The 19,497-nt window shown below is 45.2% G+C and overlaps 1 long non-coding RNA gene across 1 annotated transcript; it reads right to left on the bottom strand.

Moving 5' to 3' along the window:
• Positions 1 to 3,302: 3,302 nt before the first annotated feature.
• LOC310635943 lies at positions 3,303 to 8,077 on the bottom strand. Its single transcript, XR_014491568.1, has 3 exons — positions 7,370 to 8,077; positions 6,419 to 6,545; positions 3,303 to 5,551 (listed from the first exon to the last, which is right to left on the bottom strand). It is a non-coding gene; the product is annotated as an uncharacterized lncRNA (long non-coding RNA).
• Between the last annotated feature and the right edge of the window lie 11,420 nt (positions 8,078 to 19,497).

The raw sequence follows: 19,497 nt of genomic DNA, 5'->3' as shown, positions 1-19,497 counted from the left end.
GGACTGTTTTGTCATTGCCAGCGTCCGGCCCACGGGCTGGCAGTTTGACAGCCCTGGTTTGCAACAAATGCAGCCAAATTTGAATGTCTTTACTGTTTATAATTCACTCTGTGTAATTGTATGCTAGAAACAACTGCCCTTTTTTTAGTTAAATGTAAAAGACCACTGAATTTGATTAATTTCTTGGGCTGAGACCAAACGAATCTCTTGTTGTCTGCAGTCAAGAAATGGTAACAATTCCTTACAGGATTTTAGTAAAGATTTAAAAGTATGATTGCCACAAGTCCACTCAAACCTATGTGCTAATATGCTGCATACAGTGTTATACTGGTAGTCCTCAACTTACAACTGTTCATTTAGTGACCATTCAGTTACAACAGTAGCAAAAAAGTGATTTATGACCATTTTTCACACTTAGGACTATTGCGGCATCCCGGGGTCATGTAATCACAATTGCAAGTGATCTAAAACAGGGCTTTTCAACCAGTGATACGGGTACCACCTGTGGTACAATGGGACCTGGCAGGTGGTATGTGACCATCCTAGAAAAGTGGTAGCGGGGGAAGAAGCTGAACCAATGGCAGCACCACACAAGTCTGAGCGAGAGATGGTTGGAGTTGCAGGGCTGTCAGGGCTTACTGGAAGTGCCAAGATCAGCGCCAGGCTCCAGCTGGAGCTCAGTGCTGATCCTGGTGCTTCTGAGCCAAGAAGAAGCACCAATCAGTTGGAATGTTGCAGCATCTCCAGGGTCTTGTGATTTACATTCAGATGCTTGGCAACAGATTCAGATTTATGACGGTCACAGTGTCCCAGGGTCATGTGAAGTGACCAAAACCTGCTGCAACCACCCAGCAGATGGGGAGAATAAAAACCAAACACCCCACCTCCACCCTTGCTGCCAATCCTCAACAGAAATGCTCACAACAATGAAAACCTTGGACAGGAGGAAGAGCACCACCGGGCGGGCAGACAGGTGTATTGTTCGGCTGTGGCTTGGGGGGCACTTTTTTCAGTGCCATTGTAATTTTGAACAGTCACTAAGGGAACTGTTGCAAGTTGACTACCTGTACTTCACTTTTTTCCTTTTTTTTTGGTTATCAAGTTTTTGACACCTTGCTAGGCAACTGGTGGTTCTCGGATGTTGCCATATCCGAAAAGTGGTACAATGGGTGAAAAGGTTGAAAAGCCCTGACCAAAAAGACCATTTGCACCTCTCAAAGACCATTTCCTTTGGTAGTTTAATTTTTTGTGCTGAGATCAGAGGAATCCCTGCAGTTCACAGTACAAATTCCTTGCCAGGAATTTAGTAATGATTTAAACTATGGGTGCCACCAGTCCAATGCAACCTATCAGCTAATCTGCTGCATATAGTGTTACATGTCAAGCCCCAGGCGACATTTTTCAAAGTACGAGCACTGTTATGTTTGGGTATTTCCCATGTGCAGGTTTGCAAGTTAGCATTTGCAGATACTTCATAGTTGTCAAAAGTAAAACAATGTAGGAGAAACACCACTTGTGTCATGGTTCCGGCAGATGAAACCCTTCAAAAGAACTTCAAGGCATTGTTTTCCTTAAAGAATCTTTTTATTTGGGATACAAAGTATTGGCAGTACATAGTTGAGCCCCCAAAGTAAATTCCCTTCCCCAGGATACAAAGTAACAAAGTACAATTTCTACCCCCAACAACAGTCATAAAGCACATTCCCCAATTAGCTTAAAGCACGGGCTTTCTCCCCAGCTCTCCAGCCCGCCGAAACGTTATCAGCTCTGGACCCATTTGTCCTTGGGTTCCCATGGCAGTTATTATTATGGCTAACTGAGCTCGCATCCTAATCTCCCCTCCCTGCACCAACTAATTCTAAAAGTAAGATAATAGAGGGAATAGAGAAAGTGGCTGCATTTTCATCTGTTGTCAAAGCAAGAACATCCAACATTAGCAGCGTTGATAACTTGCCTGTTTGAACAATTAACATCTGTTGAAAATAGACTGGGGCATTATAATATTCCTGCATAATAATTAAATCAGAGCCAATAATGTAATTTAATCACCAATTAGTATATATAGCACCGAAAAATGAGGAACTCCCTTCGTCTGTTTGAAAGTCACATTTGTAATAGCTAGAAGCTCTGCTTTCTAAATGGCTAAACTCTAAGTTGTATAGGCTTGACATTTCAGGAAAAGAATAAAATTCACCACTATTGCAAAGAATAAAATTTGCTCATGAGGAACAATATCCCCCTTCTAACCAACAAGATCAGATAATGGAATCAGGTCCTTTCATATTTCAAAAGGAAAGACAGTAGTACAGGCAATTCTCAACTTACAACCACAATTCAGCCCAACATTTCCCTTGCTAAGCAAGGTAGTTAAGTGAGTCGCGCCCTAGTTTGCAACTTTGAATGTCACAGTTGTTCAGCAAATCAGTGCAGTTCTTAAGTGAATCGTATATTTGTTAAGTAAGTCTGCTTACCCTCAATAACTGTTTCCTGGAAGTTTACAAATGGAGGTCACATAACCCCGGGATGCTGCAATAATAATAATAATAATAATAATAATAATAATAATAATAATAATAATAATAATAAGAAGAAGAAGAAGAAGAAGAAGAAGAAGAAGAAGAAGAAGAAGAAGAAGAAGAAGAAGTAGTAGTAGTAAGGGACCTTGGAGGTCATCTAGTCCAACCCCTTGCTCAGGCAGGAAACCCTATACCATTTCAGGCAAATGGCTGTCTAGTCTCCTCTTAAAAACTTCCAGTGTTGGAGCATTCACCACTTCTGGAGGCAGGTTATTCCACTGATTTAATTGTTCTGTCAGGAAGTTTCTCCTTAGTTCTAGGTTGCTTCTCTCCTTGACTAGTTTCCATCTGTTGCTTCTTGTCCTGCTTTCAGTGCTTTTAGCTTGCCAATTGCCTGAATTTTAATCATATGATTATGGGGATGTTGCAAAGTTCATAAATGTGAAAACTGATCTACAGTAGTGGCCAAAATTGTGAAAACCTTTTGAGAAAAGTGTACAGAAAAATGCCAGCTTTGGTTTCCACCAATTTTTCTTCTAATTTCTTTATAACTGTAGCCTTGTTCACTTAATACTATTTTACTTCCGTTTTCCGGTTATTTGGCTATAACGTTTCATAGAAAACAGTACAGATAATTGAATAAACTATGTTGCATCACATTCTTGATTAAGTTATCTTTCCATTGATATATAATTTTATGGTACTACTCCCCCCAAAAAGTGGTGTTATTAGCCATCAAACCTCACAAATACACTTTTCCAAAAAGGTTTCCACAATTTTGGCCACTACTGTAGATGGGAGGTTGATCAACTGGCCCTGTGGTACAACAGGAACAATCTGGAACTGAACACATTTTAAATTATAGAGATGAGAGACTTACTACTGTAAGTCACTTTTTTCATTTTACAGTATTTCATTTTTTTCGTTGTAACTTTGAACAGACCCTGAAAGAAGAGTTGCAAGTCGAGGACTACTGCATATGGTGTCTCCATAGTATGGATTCTTTTATGAGTAGTTGTCCTGAGTACCCATTTCCAAATTCTAGGCATTTATACGGTGTGGATCCTCTTATGGATAGTAAGGGCTCCCTTCTCAATGAATCTCTTCTCACATTTCCTGCAGCAATTTTGTTTCTCATGGTGATTTAAGAGAAGTTTTGAAATGAAAGCTCTTTCCACACTCTGTGCATTTATATGGTTTCTCCCGTGTGGATTCTTTTATGAGAATTAACTTGTCCTTTCTGAATAAAGCTTTTTCCACATTCCAGGCATTTATAAGGTCTCTCCTGAGTGGATTTTTGTATAATAATTAAGTTGTCCTTTCTGAATGAAGCTTTTTTCCACGTAAGCACTTTGTTCTCTGTACATTTATAGTCTCCCCCATGTGGATTCTTCTATGAGAATTAAGCCGTCCTTTCTGAATAAAGCTCTTTCCACACTCCAGGCATTTATATGGTTTATCCCCTGTATGAATCTTTAAGTGTCGAGTCAGATGAGAGTTTGTACTGAAGCTCTTTCCACACACTGTGCATTTATATAGTCTGTCTCCTGTGTGCACCCTTTGATGAGAATTAAGTAGTTGTTTCTGAGCAAAACTCTTTCCACACACTGTACTTTTATATGGTTTTGCTGTATGAATCCTTTTATGAGAATTAAGTTTTCCTATTAAATCAAAGCCCTTTCCACATTCCTCACAACTATATGGTTTCTCAGCCACGTGGCTCCTTTGATGACCACGAAGACTGGGCTTGCTACGAAAGTTTTTTCCACACTCTGTGCATTTATATGGTTTCTCTCCTGTATGGATTCTTTCATGATTAGAAAGATTTTCTTTCTGAGTAAACTGCTTTCCACACTCTATACATTTATAGGGTCTCTCCCCAGTGTGAATTCTTGTATGACAACTAAGATGTCCTTTCTCAATAAAACACTTTCCACACTCCAGGCATTTATATGGTCTCTCTCCTGTGTGGATCCTTTGGTGACGAGTCAGATGAGTGTTTCTAATGAAGCTCTTTTCACACACTATGCATTTATACGGTCTCTCTACTGTGTGGATCCTTTGGTGGACAGTAACGTCTCTCTTGCCAAAAAAGCTCTTTCCACAATGATTGCAATCGTATTTTGTCTCTCTTTTGTGTATCCTCTCATGACGATTAAGACTACACCTAAAATGGAAGCTCTTTCCACACTCTGTGCATTTATATTGTTTTTCTCCTGTGTGAATACTTTTATGAGAATTTAATTCTTCTATTGAAGCATGCCCCTTTCCACATTCCTCACAACTACATGAATTCTCAGCTATGTGGATCCTTTGATGACAATGAAGACTAGGTTTGCTACAAAAGCTTTTCCCACACACTGTGCATTTATAGCGTCTCTCCCCTGTGTGGATTCCTTTATGAGAATTAAGACGTCCTTTCCAAATAAAGGTCTTTCCACACTCCAGGCATTTATACGGTCTCTCCCCTGTGTGGATCATTTGGTGACGAGTAAAAACTTTGTTGTTAAAAAAGCTCTTTCCACACTCCAGGCATTTATATGGTCTCTCCCCTGTGTGGATCCTTTGATGGATAACAAGGGCTCCCTTCTCAAAGAATCTCTTTCCACACTCCTGGCAGCTATGGTTTTTTTCCCCTCTGTGCCTCCTCTCATGGTAAATAAGCCTACTCCTGAAATGGAAGCCCTTTCCACAATCCAAACATTTATACGTTCTCTCCCCTGTGTGGATCCTTTGATGGCCATTAAGACTAGCCTTGCTACTTAAGTTATTTCCATACTTCAAACATGTTTTAGTCTCTCTCCTCACACTGGAATCCTTCCCCAATTTTACAACAGTATGAGGTTTGGGTTTCTTATAAAGGTTCTTATGAGAAAAGGAATGAGATGTTGAGGTCTCTTTCTCTCCACTTTCTGAATTGCTTCTTTCTTGTGTTTTTGGATTCCCTTCATGGTCAAATGTCCCTTCTACTTCATAGTTTGTTGCTTGCAGTAGCATTAACCTCTCGTGCTTCTTCTTCTTCTCTATTCCATCACCTGCGTGGAAAGAAGAAAATACGGTACTGTGAGGGAAGAGGAGATATGTTCTCGTGGGGTGAGGAGAACCAATACCTCCTTTTTGCTGTAGAGGATTTTGCCAAAATTGGCAGATAGATATCAGGCTTGGACTGCTGATTTTTTTTCTAGGAGGAGGAGAGAACTGGAGATTGTCCATATGTACTTTATAGTTATTTTTTTAATCAGACAGCAAAACCTGTCATTTCTGCAACCACTTGTGATCAGATAAAAGTTGTGCGTTCCATCATGCTCTGAACTGTAAAATGTAGTCTTTATAGTTTATAGAAAATGGGCATCATATGGAATGAAGAGATATTTTGGTTGCATTTTAAAAGACAGTGATGAGTTGTTAATGTTAAACATACATGCTGGAAATGAAAGTGGAAATTTCATACAGATGCACATACATGGGGGTGTTTCTGCATTTTCTAAATACTCTTTTTCATATATTTTGCTTTGCATTTCTACATGTGTTTTCTCTCTTGAAGATAATCCTTAATAAAATTATGTGAAAAAAGATCTCTTAAGGAGGGGGGCTTTTCTTCTGAAAAACATGCCCCTCTGCATTTTAGGCATGGCATCAGCCATGAATCCAGCTCAGAGATATTTAGCGCAGTTTTAACTAGGAAATTATGATGATATCCAAGAGATTTTACAGCTGGGAACATTATGGCTTTGCTGTTGATTGGCCAATCGGGCATTTCTCAAATCTATGGTGAGCATTTCTAACAAGGTCTTAAGGAGAGATGATCACCTTAAACAACTTGAATTCAGGTAACTTCCCTGTTTACCTCCCATTGGAAAAACTTTCCCCAATTAAGGGAACCCAGAACAGTGGGGCCTTACCCAGGGCCACCATATTCTTAAAAGCCTCCAGCGTGACTTGTCTACACAAGGCTCTCTGGCCAGAATCCAGCAGCTCCCACTCCTCTTCTGTGAAATCCACAATGACCTCCTCAGAGGGATCAGAGCCCTAGAATGAGAATGTTCTTTAATAGACAATCCCCAAAAAGACTTGTGCATTTCCTCACAAAACACAAAACTGCTTTGCAAGAAACAAAATTAGCAGTCTTGCAGGAAAGAAACCGCTCCAGTTCCCTTCTCCCTACCTGGTGCTATAAGTGCCCTAAACATGAATGCATCTAAGTTTTTGAACATCAACAGCACCCCTTGGGGAGCCTCAGGAAAGATTTGGGAAATAAAAGCCATGGCCCACTTGACTTCAGGAGCAAATTCTACATTCTTTACAAAACAGGACACATCCACTAGGGATTTCTTCTCTTCCTTATTTCAAAATGTTAATAAATTTGGAAATTTGAAGACACTCAAAGGACATTCTTACTGATCCAGTCATTTAGTGTTGACTTTTGAGACTTTTTCATGAAATATTTATTCTAAAGACGCAGCCATTTGCCTGAAATGGTATAAGGTTTCCTGCCTGAGCAGGGGGTTGGACTAGATGACCTCCAAGGTCCCTTCCAACTTTATTATTATTATTATATCTCTGAAGCAGTTATGCTATTCCAATATTTTCAATTCGTGTGATTTTTTTAAAACATGCTTCCCCACTCCTCTGTGAAGTATTACGAAGTATTAAATTACATTGCCAATGTAAGCCTCTAGGGCTCTGAATTCTCTCCTTTGTGTCTCCAAAATTATCTTTAATGAATGAGGCTCATTCTGGGGAGGATACTGTGTTCAACTACACATAAACTCAGCATCTGGCTATACTGTAGAAGCAGCTCGTAAAAAGTGGGAGCTCAAACTCTGCTGCTTTCAGAAGAAATTTACAGTTACCTGCTGAAGTGACCCAAGTTGGATCCTCCTGAAAAGCAACTCTTGAGGACTGCAACGATTTCCTCTTTCCTGCAGCTCTGCTGAGATCTCTCCTGTGAACAGCTCCTGCTTCTGAAAGAAAAGACTGGTTTATGATCCACAGTCAAAGAACTGTAACCATGTTACTTCACTTGCCTTACTTTTGGAATTCCTCAACCTAAGTCAAAGAAAAGTCAGTGAATTTGATTTATGGGTGGATGCTAAATGTCTGCCATTTTTATGAAATGCTTCCATTGCCTCTATTTCCTCATTTCATTCTGATCAGGACTTGCTTGCATCTTTTCCCCATCTCTTGATAGCTGTGGCCTTTCCTACTTTGTGTCTCCAAAATTATCTTTAATGAATGAGGCTCATTCTGGTTCCCATGGGACAGAGAATTGTTTGGATGAGCATAAAAATTCCATAATCATCCTCCCATTTTTTGTGGCAACTGGAAAAAAGCAAAATGGCTTCAACCAAGTTGGTTGCAGAGTTGACTCTCTCTAGATGTATGTTCCCAGTGACTGTAAAGAAGAAAAGCAGGCAGGTAAGACTTTAAAATAACATTCGCTATGCCATTAATCAGAATGAGTTGTTTGAAGAAAATCAGCAGAAATGGAACAAATCCTCCACTCATTCAAACTGAAGAAAAGGAGGAGAGGATGGAGAAGGGGTACTAGCCTCCTCCCTCAAACTCTTGGACTCTCTTATAGCCCTGAGTGAATTTCTTTTTCTTCCCACGGAATTGTCACCCTGAGGAAAACGAAGCATTTGCTTCAAGAACAAGTCAGTCCTCAAAGGATGAAGAGCTCCAAGGGTGCAGATGTCTTCTTAACACCTCTTGTTTCTCACAGAGGCTGCTAAATAAAACAACATCCCTTGATTGTTCAGTCTGGCTTTTCAATCATTCCCGACATCATTCACATAGACCACGGGTAGGCAACCTTGGCTCTTTTATGACTCATGGACTTCAACTCCCAGAATTCCTGAGTCAGCATAGCTGACTCAGGAATTCTGGGAGTTGAAGTCCATGAGTCATAAAAGAGCCGAAGTTGCCTACCCCTGACATAGACTATTACACTGTACCATTATCATCATCATTTTAGCCATTGTCTATCCACTACGGAACAAAGGCCTGTTCCAAACCAAATATAAACATACCCATGTATTTTCTCTAGATGTATGTTCCCAGTGACTGTTTTTGAAGAAGAGAAGCAGGCAGGATTTGCTATGCCATTAATCAGAATGAGTAGTTTGAAGAAAATCAGCAGAAATGGAACAAATCCTCCACTCATTCATGCCTTGAAAGAAAGGATGGAGAAGGGGTTCTGGCCTCCTCCCTCAAAATCTTGGACTCTCTTATAGCCCTGAGTGAATTTCTCTTTTCTCTCATGGCATAATCACCCAGAGGAAAACGAAGCATTTGCCTCAAGAACAAGTCAGTCCTCAAAGGATGAAGAGCTCCAAGTGGAGACGTCTTCTTAAGGTCTCTTATTTCTTACAGAGGCTGCTAAATAAAACACCATCCCTTGCATCCCTCGGGTCAACTCATCTCACCTGCCGGCCTTCTCCGGGGGGCTCCCGGGGGGCGGAGGAGGGCGGCGGGCCGAGCAGGAAGCCCTCAGCCAGGGCCACCGCCTGGCCGCAGCTCTCCGCCCCGCACTCCCGCAGCCAGCCCGCCAGCTCCGGGGGCAGCAGGGCCAGCAGCTGCTCCAGCACCACCCGGTCCACCATTTCGGCTTTGCCGCTCCGCTCAGGCCGCAGCCACCCGCGGCACAGCCGGTGCAGGCGGCTGCAGAGGGCCCGTGGCCCCTCGTCCTCCCGGGGACAGCAGCTGCGGAAGCGCCGGCGCTTGGCCTCGGAGCTGCGGGGTCCCTCGGGGAGGCCGCTCTGGCCGCCGCCGCTTCCCCCCGACTGCCCTCCACCTCCGCTGCCCGCCTGTAAGGCCGCTGCTGCTCCCGCCCACGGAGACTCCATTCAGCCTCCGCGTTCGGCGCAGCCCGAACGGGAAAAACTCCCTCTGAGGCGGCTCTCAGTCACAGCGGGCTCTCCCCCTCCCGCTCCTCCCCTCGCTCCGCCCCTTTCCCGGTCTCCGAGTGGGGCGGGGCTCCGCTTCCTCAGAGTTTCTGAGGCGGAGATGGAAGAGCTGCAAATCGCTCCCGCCAAAGTTTCCCGCGCCTTGCAGGCCTCCCAGATCGTGGATCAGAGAGTGCTGGCTTTCTAGAGAGGCCAAACGCTGTACCGCGCGCGACCCTCTTTTCCTGCCCTTGGAGGGAGACCCTCCCAGCGCAAGCAAAAAAAGCCTCTTCTTTCCCTCTTTGCACCACAGGGATTATTATTATTTTTTTGGTCAAGTCTTATTTATGCGCATGCTCAGTTCCCTTGTGACGATCAATAATTGCCCTAACTAACGGGACGGTCTTTCCTTCTCTCCGAGTTTGGTTATCTTGTAGGCGTTTCATTATAGAAACTTGGTAACATCATTAGTACTAGTTGAGAAATGGGGTTTGTTCTCAAGTTTATATTCTACTGTCTTGCCCCGTCTGTGTGCTGAGAGCGGTCTGGGAGGTTCTTTGGTTGGGCTGCTTTTAGCTTTTTTTGGCAGTTCTTGATTGGGATATTGTTTACTGCTTGTAAACAATTTTGGAATAAATCTAGTCAACCTCGGCTCTTTTATGACTCATGGACTTCAACTCCGAGGTTGCCTACCCCTGATTTATGCTCATCTTGGGGCTGATTGCTGGTGAGGAGATGTTTTGGTCTTTTTGTTCCCTTTTTAGCTGGTTGATTGTCATATTTCAACTTAACCTGGAGGGGACTTGTAAGCAGTTGGCTACAAATCTAAGGTCAAGGTGGGGTACTTGTGAATTTGCTATTGAAACTAAGAGGTGCATCACAAAGCACAGTAAATACAACTGCTTTTCTAACCAATCCTCAGACATGAATGTATTGCATGAGACAACATCAAAGCACAAGGGATACAAATGTAATGATAATGGCAAGCAGTGTTTCTTGAAAATATTCCATCCCTAGTTGAGATAACTATTCTACATGACATGTTGTAAGACTGAGCCTTCACAAAACATCTAGAAAGCATTCATTCACGTACGTGCAGCCTGCGTATGCTCTACTAATAATCCATCTAATGACAGCCTATTTTGCAATACTGCATTTTCAGTGAGATTTTATCCAAAGCAGCTTAGGGCTCTTTGAGGTGTAATTTATAAAGATGTTAAAACTGCAACTTACAGCAAAATGCAGCTGACGTATGTTCTTATTGTTTATAATTTACTCTCTGGATTTGCATGCCAGAACCAGCTGCTCTCCTTGTTTTATAGTGATATCTGAAAGAATATTTAACTTGGTAATTTAATTTCTTGTGTTGCAAGCAGATGAATCCCTGGTCTTGCAGCCAAGAAATAGTGCAAATTTCTTATAAGGATTTTGGTAAAGATTAAAAAGAAGGCCACAAGTCCACTACAAACTTTGAGCTTGTCTTCTGCACAGTGTTATATGTCAAGGCCAAGACATTTTTTAAACTGAATGCTGATATATTCTGCTATCTGCCTTCTGAAGGTCTGCATTTTAACATCTCCAAATACTTCATACTTATTTGGATTAAAACAAGAAACAACACTTGCATGTTTGGGCAATTAATGCTGAAAATAAATTGGGGCATTGGAATATTTCTGCATAATAATGAAATCAAATGCAATAACGTGATTTACTTGCCAATTAGTACAAAAAGCACAGAAAAAAGGAGATATCTCTTACCCTGGTTCAAACTTGCATTTGGAATAGCAAGAAGCTCTGCTTCATAATCAGCTAAACACTTAGATGTAAGGGCTTGACATTTCTGGAGAGGAACTTAAATTCACTTACAGATAACAAATTCTTTTTTAATTTTTGTATTGTTGTTTTTACTGTTGTTAGCCGCCCTGAGTCCTCCGGGAGATAGGGCGGCATATAAGTCCCAAAAATAAATAAATAAATAAATAAACAAACAGCTCCATTCAGCCAATAGAATCTTTTAATGGAATCAGTTCTTTTGATATTTCATCAGGAAGGACAGTAATACAGGCAGTTCTCAACACAATGAGAACAGTGCTGCAGCTGCCGAAAAAGCCAACACTTGCTCTGTTGTGTTAACAGAGGGGTAGGGGCAGGGTTTGGGGTTTACTAGTTAGAGTCATATGTTGTTATAGAAATGGCTAGTTTATACTATTATGGAAAAGTAAAAAATTGAGGTTCGGTTAATGCTTCATTTACTGCAGCAGAGGAAGTCAGAAGTCAGTGCCTTTTCTTTTTCCCTGTAATGTCTGTGGCGGGTTCCCGGTAAAGAGGACAGCAGGCTTAGGTATGATCAGCTGTTTATTACCTCCACAGGAACAAGCAAGCATGTTTTGAACCCCTTTATATAGTGGTGCCGGTGAGCCTCTGGCCAATCCCTGCTCGCGGATTCTCCCGCCGATTCGGTGTTATCCAATCTGCACGGACCGCGTGCGCAGCTGTCAGTTTCAGCTGTCATCGGTAGCCGCATGTGGAGCTGTCAGCGGTAGCCATGTCAGCTGTCAAAAAGCTGTCACTTGCGTTTCTTTAAGTTTAACAGTGTTTAACTCACATATATTACATTCCCCTTCTCCCCCTTTTCCTCCCCTGCTTTTGTATTTTACAAACCATAAAAAAAAAGTCAGGGGAGTACCAGTTCCTTTGCTCCCAGGCCACATGTGCTGCAGGCTGCCCAGAGCCCTGGGCAGTGGAGGGCAAATGCCTAGCTAAGCCCAGCCTTCCCCAAGGGGGCGCCCACCTGCGCTTACCTCCTCCTCAAGGCTGCTGCTGCTGCTTGGCTCACTTCCTCAGCCAGGTTGCTCATGGTTTGTGTGGGAGGGCAAAATTTTTGGGTCAAAGGGAGGCCTACTCCCTCTCTATGCAAGGAGACCCGACTTTGTAACCAAAGCATCCTCAGCAATAGGATGGGAGACCACCAGGGGATGGCACAAGGGCAACAAGACTGCTGGTGGCCAAGTGCTAAGGCAGGACTTCCTTCAGACCCTCCCTCTCTCCCCCTTATTCCAATCTCTTCCTTCTTTCCTTTCCTTTCTTCCTCCCCTCCTTCCCGGCCTCCCTCTTTTTCATTCCCATCTCCTTCCTTCCTTCCTTCCCTTTCTTCCTGTTTCCCACCCTCCCTCCCTCCTTCTCTCTGTGCCCAGGAAGGGACGAGGGGAGGGGGAGAGGTTGGCAGCACTTCTCTCAAAGAAAGAGTTGGAAGAGACCTTTGAGGTCTTTAGTCCAAGCCACTGCTCAAGCAGGAGACCTATACCATTCCAGACAATGGAATATCCAATCTCTACTTAAAAGCCTCCAGTGGGGGAGCATCCATAACTTCTGAAGGCAAGCCTTTTCACTGGTTAGTTGTTTTCACAAGTCCTTAGTTCTAGGCTGGTTTTCTTCTTGATTAGTTTCCATCTATTATTGCCTTCTGATGCTTTGGAAAATAAGTTGACCCCTTCTTCTCTGCGGCATCAAATATTGGAACACTGCTATCATGTCACCACCCCTAGTCCTTTTCACTAAGCTAGACATACCCTATTCCCACAAACATTTGTCATATGTTTTAGCCTCCAGCTCCCTAATCATCTTTGTTTACCATCCATTTAGACCAGATGGTCCCCCTGGTTTGGTTTATAGAACAGTGGCCATGAGCAGAGCCTTCTCAGAGACAGCACCCCAATTGTAGAACTTTCTCCCAAGGAAAATATGAACAGTGCATCCCTCACCCTTTTAGAGGCAACTTCAAACACCAGGCATATGTTGAATAACACATTTTATGGTCAAACAGCACTAAGTAAATTACTACTAATATTTTTCTTTCTTAAAATGCACACTTTTAATATTGTTTTAAGCAGTGCTAGTGATGCTTTACAATAGTTGCCTTTGAAAGTTTTCTTGTAAACCACCCTGGATTTCTCAGAAACTTTTAATTTCAAATTAGATGTTGATTTAATAAATAAGGCAGAAGAAACAAATGCTTACATACATCTAAATCCCACAGACCTACTGCCTCCTAGGCACATACTACAGAGAAAATAAGGCATTGCATTTCTAGCCAGCATAGCCACAGGATGATGGGAACTGTGGTCCATGACACCCAAAAGATATTAGTTTGGGCAAGGCTGGATTAAATTATAAAAGAACAGATGAGGGGAAGTAGGAGCAAGAAACACTTTCCACATCTCCAACAAAATAATTGGGGGGGGGAGTTGACTCGGCCTTTTAATTTCAACTCATACCAATTCTTCTTAACTTCCCATTCAATCCAAAGAGTTCTATTATTGCTTAGATTTTAGGGAGGGGATGAGGCAAGAATAGGCCACAAACCCAATCTGTGAGTTTCCTCTCACCTGCATGCACATGACCTTCCCCACACAGCACGTGTGTTTCTGTGACACCCCCTTTTTGTAAGTTTGCTTACTCTGCAATGCTCCCTTCTCCACACTTTCGCTTCCCTGCTCTCTCTCTCTCTCTCTCTCTCTCTCTCTCTCTCACACACACACACACACACACACCCTTCCTGCTTTCTCGTCCTTTTCCTCCAGCTGCACCTGAATGGAGTGGGAGGAGGTTAAAAAAAGAGAAGGGGAAAAAAAAGGTGGAAGCTCCCCTTTTTTGTAACACTTATTTATTTATTTATTAAATTTTTATACCGCCCTTCTCCTGAAGGACTCAGGGCGGTGTACAGGGCAATAAAATATCGAAATATAAATACAAAAGTTATAAAAGATTAAATAATTATGCCCAATATAATACAATAATTAAAACTATATTAAAACCAAATCCAAACCCCAAACCCATCAGACCAGGCCAGATTGTTCAAATAGATAGGTTTTTAGATCGCGTCGGAAGGAGCGAAGGTCGGGGGCCATCTGGAGCTCAACCGGCAAGCGGTTCCATAGGTCTGGCGCGCCCACAGAGAATGCCCTCCCCCTGGGGGCCACCAATCGACATTCTCTGATCAGAGGCACCCTGAGGAGGCCCACTCTGTGGGAGCGCACTGGACGGAGGGAGGTTGATGCCGGCAGCAGGTGCTGCCGTAGGTAATCCAGACCCATGCCATGTAGGGCTTTATAGGTCATTACCAGCACCTTGAATCTCACACGGAGGGCAACTGGCAGCCAATGCAGCTCGCGGAGCAGAGGTGTAACATGGGAGTATCGGGAGACCCCCAACACCACTCGCGCAGCTGCATTCTGCACCAGTTGAAGCCTCCGAGTGGTCCTCAAGGGCAGCCCCATGTAGAGAGCGTTGCAGTAGTCCAAACGAGAGGCCACAAGCGCATGAGTGACTGTACGCAAGGCATCCCGGTCCAGTTAGGGCCGCAACTGGCGCACCAGGTGAACCTGGGTGAAGGCCCCCCTAGTCACAGCTCCTATATGATCTTCTAAGGAGAGCTGTGAATCTAGGAGGACCCCCAAATTGCGAGCCCGATCTACGGGGGATAATAACTCACCCCCCATAGTAAGAGATGGAATAATCTGCATTTCCCGAGATGCCAGCACACACAGCCACTCAGTCTTGTCAGGGTTGAGCTGAAGCCTGTTCCTCCCCATCCAGACCCGGACCGCCTCCAGGCAACGGGACATCACGTTGAGGGCATCACTGGGGTGGTTTGGGGTTGAACTAAAAAGCTGGGTATCATCAGCATACTGATGATAACCAACTCCAAAACCACGAATGATCTCACCCAGAGGCTTCATATAGATGTTGAACAGGAGAGGCGAGAGGACCGATCCCTGAGGTACTCCACAAATGAGAGGCCTCAAGGTCAACCTCTGCCCCCCTGCCAACACCGACTGCGAACGCCCCAGAAGGTAGGAGGAGAACCACTGAAGAACTGTGCCTCCCACTCCCAACCCCCTGAGACGCCGCAGCAAGATACCATGGTCGATGGTATCAAAAGCTGCTGAGAGGTCTAACAGGACTAGGACAGAGGAACAACCCCTGTCCTGAGCCCGCCAGAGATCATTCACAAGCGCGACCAATGCCGTCTCCATGCTGTACCCGGACTTGAAACCCGATTGGTACGGGTCCAGATAATCAGCTTCCTCCAAGAACAAAGGGAGCTGATGCGCCACCACGCTCTCAACAACCTTCGCGAGAAAGCGAAAATTGGAGACCGGACGAAAGTTATTTAATACAGCTGGGTCCAGGGCAGGCTTCTTGAGGAGGGGTCTCAAGAAGCAGTTATCACTGCCTGGAGCCAGCCTCGTGTCCCATCCCGGGCTGCATAAACCAGCCAAGAGGGGCACGGGTCCAATAAACACGTGGTGGAGCTCAGCTTCCCCATGATCCTGTCCACATCTTCAGGAGTCACAGGATCAAACTCCTCTCAGATAATATCGACAAGACTGCCCTCGTCCTCATCGTCAGACTCTGCCCAGTCGGAGTCCAGACCGGTCCGAATCTGAGCGATTTTGTCCGACAGATGTTGACTAAACTCCTCGGCACGACCCTGCAAGGGCTCCTCCCTCACCTCCTGATTAAGGAGGGAGCGGGTCACCCTAAACAGGGCGGCCGGGCGATTATCTGCAGACGCGATGAGGGCGGCAAAGTGATTAAACCTTGCCGTCCTCATCGCCGTGAGATAAGATCTCGTAAAAGACCTTAGTCGCAACCGGTCGGATTCAGATCGGCTGGATCTCCAACAGCTCTCTAGGCCCCGTCTCCGACGCTTCATCTCCCGGAGCTCCATGGAAAACCATGGAGCCCATTGGGATCTGCACGGGTCAAGGGCCGCATGGGTACAACTCAGTCGAGTGCCTCCGTGGCTGCCTTTTCCAAGGCTTCCACTAGGGCATCGGCCGAGCTGTGAGCAAAGGAGGCAGGTGGGGACCCAAGCGCCGCCTGGAACCGCTCAGGGTCCATTAAGCGCCTAGGGCGGAACCATCTCGTTGGTTCAACAACTCCACGACAGGGAGTGGCAAAATGGAAGACCAACCGCAGGAGGTGATGATCGGTCCATGACAGGGGCATGACAATTGGGGAGCCCCCACCCAGATCATCTAACCACCGTCCAGATAGAAAAACCAAATCGAGCGTGTGACCCCCCCATGAGTTGGACCCTGAATAACTTGCGTCAGGTCCATGGCCGTCATGGAAGCCATGAACTCCCGAGCTAACTCAGATGATCCCCCCAGGGATGGTAGATTAAAGTCACCCAAAACCATAAGTTTGGGGAACTAAATCACCAACCCTGAGAGGATGTCGAGAAGCTCAGGCAGGGCTGCTGCTGCGCGACTAGGCGAAAGGTACACCAGCAGCAAGCCTAACTGAGCTCTAGGGCCACATCTCAGGAGGAGGGACTCACACCCGACTATTTGGACAATGGTGGCCTCCCGCGGACATAAGGTCTCCCTCATGACTACCGCCACTCCTCCGCCCCTACCCTGAGCCTGAGGCTGGTGCAGCACCTGGAAACCGGATGGACAAAGATCAACCAGAGGGACCCCACCCTCTGGGCCCAACCAGGTCTCTGTAATGCAAGCCAGGTCCGCATGCTCCTCCTCGATCAAATCCTTGGTTTCCTCCTCCTCCTCTTCCCCTCCTGGCTCTCTCTTTCTCTGTCTCTCTCATACACACACATACCATTCCTGCTTTCTCATCCTTTTCCTCCACCTGCACCTGAACGGAGCAGAGCAGGAGGAGGTTAAAAAAAAAGGAGGGGGAGTAGAATAACGGGGATGTTCTCCTTTTTTGTAACACCTTGGCTTCCTCCTCTTCCCTTTCTGGCTCTCTCTCTTTCTGTCTCTCTCTCTCTCTCTCTCTCTTTCTCTCTCTCTCTCTCTCTCTCTCTCACACACACACACACAGAGAGAGAGAGAGAGAGAGAGAGAGAGAGAGTGTTCCTGCTTTCTCCTTCTTCTCACCCTTTCTCTCCAGCCACCACAGAGTTTCATGTCGCTAAGCTACAGGCTCTTCCAGGCTGCAAGTCTGCATGACTGCTGCATTCCTCTCTCTGGCCCTACCATGATGGAGAGGGCAACTGGGAGCCAGCCGATGGTTGGCTTGTGCCACTGCACTCACATCTCCGCGCCTTTCATCCCACAGGCTGGGCATGCCCTGGGGTGCTAGGCTTACAGAATGCCATGGCCCAAGCGAGGAAAGGCATGGCGCAGTTTGGCAAAGCAGAACTGGATGAGGAAAAGCCCTGTAAAGTTGGGCATAGCTGGGCGTGATGGGGTTAAGCTGGGAGGGGCAAGATGGACTGAGGCAAATGAGCTGTAGCTGCTGCTGCACACTACCAGCCCTGTGTGCGTGCCAGGGTGCCCAGTTGGGTTGGGGTGGGCCAGGGCGGTGGCTGGGTCACTTGCCATTTCTGGGACAGTCCCAGGGGGCCAAATCTGGGCCCTCCCTGGGCTGGATCTGGCCCGTGGGCCTTGTGTTTGACATGTCTGGACTAGGAGAACTTTTGAAATGAAAGCCTGTTCCACACAATGCATTTATAGCTCTCCCATGTGTATTGTTTTATGTACAGTAAGGTCTCTCCTCTCATAGAATCCTTTTCCACACACTATTCAGTTATGCTGTTTCTCCCCTTTGTGAATCATCTCCTGGTGATTAAGATTACATCTGAAATGGAAGCTCTTTCCACACACTGTGCATTTATATGGTTTCACTCCTGTATGAATCCTTCCCTAATCAGAAATAGACCTTTTCCAAGCAAACTACTTTCCACACTCCATACATTTATATGGTCTCTCCCCTATGTGGACTTTTATGATAATTAAGATTTTCTTTTGAAATTAAAGTTTTTCCACACTCCAGGTGTGCTTGCAGAGGAAGTAGAGATCTATCAAGCTTGGAATAAGGACCGAGCAGCGAAATCCTGGAAGAAATCCTCTCTGGAGAGAAACAGCTAACCTCAAAGTTTGCAAGCCAAATCTACTGCCTGCTTCAAGTGTGGCCAAGAAGGGCATTGGGCCACCGAATGCAAAACTGGTTGTCCAGCCAAGAAAACCAGCCCAAACCCCACGAGGAAGCCCACTGCGAGGCAAAGAGACAGTGCTGAAAGGAGTGGAGGTCATGGAGTTGACCCCATCGCTAAAAATGGTTGAGGGAACTGACTGTACCAGACAATGGCCAGGAGTTCACAGACACCGACTCAGATGACAAACCCCTGGTAAGTGACCCGGTGACACGTGACTGTCCCTATTGAACTACATTTCCCTGGGTCGAGGCTGAAAGCTTGTCTCAGAGCTCTTCTAGACATAGACTGCACGAGGTGCTTAGTAAATCTAGCACTGGTCAAGAAACTGGGAATCTGACTGAGGCGGATAAAAGTCCTGGTGGCATTTTGTCAGTTGGATGGCTCCATCGGAGGGGGCATCCCAGCAACTTTTGCCACTGAACCTATAGGCATGCAGATGGGGGCGCACTTAAAAGTCATGAGCTTCGTGGTGGCACCAGGAATGGAAAGACCCCTCGTCCTAGGGCTGGGCTGGCTAAAAAAATGGAACCCTTATGTAAACTGGAGAAAGGGATTGCTAAAGTTTCAAATAAACCACTCCTCCCGAACCCAAGAGAGCAAATAAGGCGATTACTGCAAAGAACAAACTAGACGCTGCTATGCATGGAAAGGACTTTCCTGTCATCTAAAGAATATCGAGACCTTTGAGAGGTATTTAGCAAAAGGGGCTCAGATGAACTCCCCCCTCCCCCTCATACTGATGGACTGTGCTATAGAGATGTTGCCTGGTGCTGAACTGCCAAAACTGAAACCGTACTTGATGACCCCTAGGGTACTGGAAAAACCCGTTGTTCATTGATAAAAACCTGGCCCACGGTTTCATCTAGCCTGTGTGATTGAGGGTAGCAGTCCCAGTCCTGTTCTGGGTAAAGAATGGGACCATGTGTGTAGAGAACATTTATCCTCTACCTCTGATGAAGGACAAGGGCAGAATCTTTACTAAGCTGGACCTGCAGGAAGCCTATTACCACGTGAGAATCAGAGAAGGGGATGAATGGGAAACTGCTTTTAGCTGTCCACTGGGCTGTTTCCAATTTAAAGTACTCCCCTTTGGACTGCAGGCGGCCCAGCTGTGTTTATGCCATTG

Source organism: Vipera ursinii, assembly GCF_947247035.1.
Source record: "Vipera ursinii genome assembly, chromosome: 2".
In the NCBI taxonomy this organism is placed as follows: domain Eukaryota; kingdom Metazoa; phylum Chordata; class Lepidosauria; order Squamata; family Viperidae; genus Vipera; species Vipera ursinii.
This window is presented reverse-complemented; position numbering and strand designations above follow the sequence as displayed.